This window comes from Falco punctatus (genome assembly GCF_963210335.1).
Source record: "Falco punctatus genome assembly, chromosome: 4".
In the NCBI taxonomy this organism is placed as follows: domain Eukaryota; kingdom Metazoa; phylum Chordata; class Aves; order Falconiformes; family Falconidae; genus Falco; species Falco punctatus.
Genome location: NC_137583.1, coordinates 18568749 through 18574931, shown reverse-complemented (window position 1 = coordinate 18574931; position 6183 = coordinate 18568749).

Sequence of the window (6183 nt, the reverse complement as noted above, 5' to 3'; positions counted from 1 at the left end):
ACGTATACAGCTTTTGAGTGGAGAGTGAGACGTCGATTGTCTGGAGCTTAGCTACCCCATCACTTAGAAGCGGGTCTGTTGCTTGCTTGCTGAATATTAGCAGTTCGGAACTTGCAGCCCGCGTTGCCTGGCCGGCGTTGGGCGGCGGAGCTGTGTCGGGGCCTGGGAGCATCCCGGGGCCTCGGAGCTCCCCCGGAGAGCTCGCACCCAGCGCAGCGCCGGGCATCCCGGCTCCGCCGAGCGCCTGCTGCTCCTCCCGGTGCTCCCGGGGGCTGCGGCTGGGGCTCGAGTGGCCACCGGTGGCCCGGTAAGGCGAGCAGCACTCGCTGCCCGTTTCAGCAGAGCGCAGTAGGTGGCACCAGAGCCCTTCCAGCGTTGCCTGGGCTGGTCAACGGGAATCTCCTTTCCAATGCAGGGTCAGCTCACCCAGGGGGACACTAAAGCAACAGCTCCTGCAGGTTATGATTTTTGGTTTTCCCCTTTTCCTGTTTGTAAAAGGAAATGTCTGGAAAATACTAATCCAGGCAGATTTTAGGTTTTAGTGTAGGATTATTCAGATGCTACGGTATCAGACTATTGTTCTTCATTTTTTCTTTAAGCAAAAAGGAGCTTGGTGTTAGAAAACAATTTGCAGTCAATCTTTTGTAGCAAAATGCTGGTTTGCATTTTTTTGGTAAAAACATTGTGCTAAACTGTTACATTTTAGCAGTTAATTCGATTCCTGTTCTGCTGCGAAGTCTTGATTTTCACTTATGTGACGTGTTAACCCATTCTTGCAATATATTGTGCACCTTTCACTGCCTAATTCTCTCATGCAATGTGTGTGCATGTGCATATGCGTCTGGTGTCGTCGAAAATGTAGACCACTGACACTCAGAATATAGTAAAAATATACTAGAAACTGGTGGAGTTGTTCTTCTGTTAAAAAAAAAATTACCATAAGGACAATTGCTTTTAAAGAAAAATATTTGAGTTTTGCAGGTTACTTCTTTTCCAAACTTTATTCTACAGCTGGCCGTTAAAAATTGAATCAATTGACTTTTCTTTGCAGCTTTGAAAACCTTTGAGCTGAGGCAAGCCTCAGCTTGTTGGTTAAAGCTGGTGGCTTTGATTTCTCTGTCTGCAGTCTGACCTGTGGCTTTTAACAGCTTGGCAAAACAAGCTTTAAAAGTGAGTACAGGGTAGTAATTGTTTGAATTATTGCAAGAATGATGGAAAGCGGGTGAGTTTTGTAATATGATGGAAGCGTTGAAAGAAGGCAGACACTCTCCCTTGCCGTGACGCAAGGGCAATACATCAATACATCCATCGTTAACTTTGGTGTTTGAGTTGGGGCTCTCTGGAGACCCTGTATGGGCAGATGTGATGGAACCTGGGAGCTATAGCTTTCCTTGCATGGGTGTGGTGATGCTGTGAGAAGAGGAAGGCTGCCACAGGCAGTGAAGGTCAATAACCGGCCACTACAAGCTGGCATCTGATCACTGTCATCCACGGGTCTGTGCTGAGTGAGGAACGTGGGCTGATCCCAACCACGCAGTGTAGCGTGTGTGTAGCTCTGGTGGAGGCTGCAGGAGGGGTTATCTTTGTTTGGCATTTAATTTTTTTGCATCTTGCGGATAATTAAAATCCTCATCACGGTCATGTGTCAGGTGTGGCAACCTTGGCCCGTGGGATGTGCAGGAGGTGCTGAGGGTCCATGTCCGTGGCGGGGAGGGGTGCTTGTGCTGGTCAGGGCTTTGCGGGGATGCTGGCTAAGAGGGTGCGAGCATGGCGGTGACCGAACCCCATCAAGGACTCAGCACATCAGTCAGTGAAAAGGCGTGTGTATTCAGCTGACAGCTCTGAATTGTTTCTTCACCAATTACCACGCCAAAGCCTTGATAGCATAATGAAATGTGCCTCCTACCCATCACTTCATCTTTGTCAAACTGACTGGGTGTTCTTAGTTTTTTATGACTGGGAGAACTTCAGCAGCATCAGAAAAATAAGCAAGCTTATCTCTGATGTAAACGGCTCAAAGGCAGAATGGAAGCTGTTAAATAAAGACACCTCAGACTGAATGAAAATGTACATGGAACAAAACATCATGGACCAGCTGAGCCTTCAGCTCTGTCTTCATTTGTGACCCAGTCGGGGATGAGAAGTGTAGGTACTTTTCTTTTGCTAGACATCTTTATACTTAGTATTCAGCCTTTTTTATAATTTATTCATTGTGGTCTAGCATAGTCTAAAATATCAGACCTTCCCTCTCTGTCCTTTTACATATGTGTTCTTTGATGCCTCTTAATTCATTATTTAAGCAGCCTGCATTCTGCTTTACAAAACGTCCTCCTACCCGGTAGCTTAATGTTATCAGTTATTTGTGTGTCTGTGTTAGCGGCTTTTCAGCGGGCAGGGAGGGATGCTCTGGTCCCTCTGCCCTTGCCTCCTGCGCCCGCATCATCTCTCCCGCTCAGCGAGGAGCAGAGGGCATGGCCCGAGAGGTGCTGGGCAGCCAGGGCTCGAGTGCTGCAGCTCCAGCAAAGCACTTGAGTACGTGCTGAAGTGATGCTTGAGCATGGGCTGCTCTGCAGCCTGGGAGCTCTTCTGAGTGAAAGCGTGGCTCAGTGGCACTTCAGGTAGGGTGGGGGGCACGGGGCATGGCGGCTCTTGGTACCCAGACAGCCGGGGAAAACCTCGCTCCTGCTGGGACCTGGAGCCCCGGCACATCCCGTCCTGCAGCAGCGGCTGTGTGAGCGTTGCTGAAATGCAGGGGATTCCTTTGATAGATGTGCGCTCAGAGTGCAAAGTATTCCCTGCCTTATCATCAATTACCAAGTTAGATAACTGTCAACAGGAACAATTGCAGCTGAAAAATGCATCTGTATGTTTTGAAGTCTGAGTGATGCTTTGATTTGAATTCTTGCAAGCAATCTGTTTGCTCCCTGGGTAGGGTGTTGAATCCCTGCCAAACGTGCCGTTCTCCCCCCCTCAGTTTCTGTGTGTAACGTCTGCAAGGCGGGTCTGCATCCAGGAATGGTGAGTCTGTCTGTAGCACCGCTTTTCCCTAGCAAAACAAAGCTAGCTAGGTAGTTCAACACAGAATATTAAAACACTTCATCTAAAAAAAAAAAAAAAAAAAAAAAAGTTAAGGAAGTTCAGAGGAACACATACTCCAAACCTCCTTCTAATGCCCTTGGTTGCAAAACTGCCCTAGATATTATCTATTCAGTGTTTTTAACATTCCATACAAAGAAAAAGTTGGGATTGTTTGACCTTTTAATGCATGCTTGAAAGGAAACATTTCCGAATGGTATGTAATAAATCAATCTTTACTTACTTAATAACCATAATGTTTTCCTTTGGAGTCAGTAACTCATCAGAAAGTCTAGGATTAAAAAACAAAATTGACAGATTTCTGGCCATTTAATGTAAATTGTATTTTATTGATCAGATTTGAAAACATTTAATATTAGCTTCCTGCAGTTACATCAATCGAGGATGCTGTCACTTTGGAGACAATAGGAGAAAGTAAAAACCCTGGCTGCGTGGCAGAGGCTTGATCTCCGCAGAAGGGACTTGGCTGAGGATACCCCAGATGCCACTGGCTTGGTACTCAGCTAAAAATTTTTGCCTTAAGTCCTGCAAATAATAAACAATTTTGCTTATTTCTAAGGCTTTCTGGGGTTTGCCCCCTCCTGATAAACCCGTGTTTGCTTGTTCTCATATTTACTTTCTAACAACTCTTTGATATCATATTTACACAGTTGATACTCTTCTGCTGGCAGATTATTTTTAATAGAGAGTTTTATTAGAGCATCTTTCTTGAGGATATATGCATTGCAATGCTGCGTCAGGGCACTACTGTGGGAGGAGGTTTTCTCCTGAATGCAGGACCACAGTGACTTGCTTATCAAATTTTGTGCTTGGGACATTTAAATGAAGAAGGATAAAAAGGAATGCAACTGTGGATCCTGTGTAGATCCTTGTGCCAATCCTGCTGTGGGTGAAATCTTGCAGATATCGACATGTTGTAAGTACAGCACGTTCCTTGCAGCTTTTTTGTCCATCACTACTTACATTCCCATCATCCAAGTTCTTTCTTTAAGTCTGTTTTTCTTTCTTTTCTTTTTCTTTGCTAAGAAGTGATGCCCAAGTTTCTCTCCCTTGGGGCAGGTGTCAATTTACCTCCAGTATACTCTGTTACTGCTCTCCTCTTGCAGTCAACCAGACCTGGACTGCTGCTTTGTGGTGTTTTTTTGTTTCACTTTGGACTTTTGCCATCCCTCTGAGATGGAGGGTGGAGGCTGGCACTGCTCGCACTGAAACCCACAGCTCGGCCCCACCTGGCACCTCTGCAGCACTGAGATTGCATCGGAGGTGGGGGCTGATGTCATTTTATGTGGTGACACTTCCCCTGCCAGCCGCTCTCCCAGCTAGCACTTCACAGAGAAAAGTTTTGGCAGGGCTGTTGTAGGCAGCTCCATTTCATTTTGTTCTTTTTCACTATTAATTATTATTGGAAGCAGTTTCCAGTGAACTAAAAGACTCATGTTTACTGAGGAGCAGGGCTGCATTGCACTCTGGGTGTTTCTTTATTTTTCTGTATGTCTGTTCACGCGGATTTCCTGAACACCTGGAGTTTTTCTAGCTTCTCTCTAGTATTTGACATTTATTCTTTGTGTGCTTTTCTAGCTCATTAATTTATTAAACAGCAGTGGTGATGCAGGTCTTTGATCCTCTTAAAACTTAACCAGCTATGGCTGTCTGTTAACTGGTTTTTGAGCCATGGCAATACTTTTCTCCTGTATACTTCAGTTCATCAACAGACCCTTGCTAATGCATTTACCCAAGATATTTCCAAGGATCATATGATTTATAGGTGAGTTTCCCTTACTATTTTGCAGATTAGCTTCTGGAAAGGTGCTGTTCTCCTCTACAGAAATGTATCGTTCATCTAGGTGTGTGTAACTTTTGATGGCTTCTCAAAATAATCAACTTTTGTGTAAGGAAAAAAAAAAAACCACAGACAGAAAGTCATGGCTGGGAAATGGATTTGTCTTGAGCATTTTTCAAAAAAGAGGGACACTGGTGGTTAATGAGAAGGGATCTCCGTGCTAGCGGCTCATTTGTTCTTTCCTTGTAGAGCTTTTGGGTGAAGCCATCTGGCCCTGATAATCTGCGCTTTCCCCTGCACTGCTGGCTTGGGTGATGCTGCACCCCTCTTCTGCCAGAAACGCCTGGGCATCCCCGATGCCAAATCCATGATTTGAATATCCTCATTTACAGAACTGCTTGATTCTTGTCCATGTTCCCATTATTATTTTTTTTTATTGTGATCTGTTCCTATGGGAGGTAAATTACATCCCTACAATGTACTGCAGCCCCTAAAACTTAATGGTCCAGGCAGAGTTTACTGCTAATCTTTGGTCCCTAGGAGACGGGAGCTTTTCTCCCTGGAAGGAGCCCTTCCAAAGGCCGCCTCCAAGTTGCTAAAAAACAGCTTGTCACTGTGGTATGGGCTGTAATCAGTTGTATGCAGGTAATTAGAAGTCACTACTGCTTTATTATTGTTTGTTGATTTTTTTTTTAAAAAAATAATTTTCCTCTCTGTCCCCAGAGCAAACACTCCTGGTACATCTGCATCAATTATGCATCGTCCGTGTGATTTTTCTTCCTTGGGAAACTTGGCTTCCAGAGGCTTTTTCTGGTGCTCTAACCATGACCTAACCCGCCTTTGCTGAATAATTCCTACCGAGACAACACAGTTTCCCCACTGTGTTTTCCATGCTGCCGTGTTTCAGCAAGGCAAATAAATCAGGCTTTCTCCCGTCACCGGGCAGCCTTGTTTGCTCTATTTTGCAGTTCCATTTCTGGCTTTATTGAATAAGCATGTATTTATGTACCTCGTGTCCTTTTTCTGCCTGCCCATTTTTATTGAACTTCTCTATTGGCCGCACAGTTGGGTTTTCCTGACAGGGTTTTGGATCTTAAAATGCTATTTCTTCAGACCAGCTGTCACTTCTGTCCTAACCTCGTCCCACGAGATCTCTGTGCATCGCTTACGCGTCTAGCTCTGCCTGCCTCATCTCACTGCCCCCTCGCCTTCTCCTCAGCTTTTTTAGTTTTAATACCTTCGTGCACCGAATCCCACTGGGATTTTCCCCCTTCTCTCCAGATAAGGTGACCTTCTGCTTTTTGGCA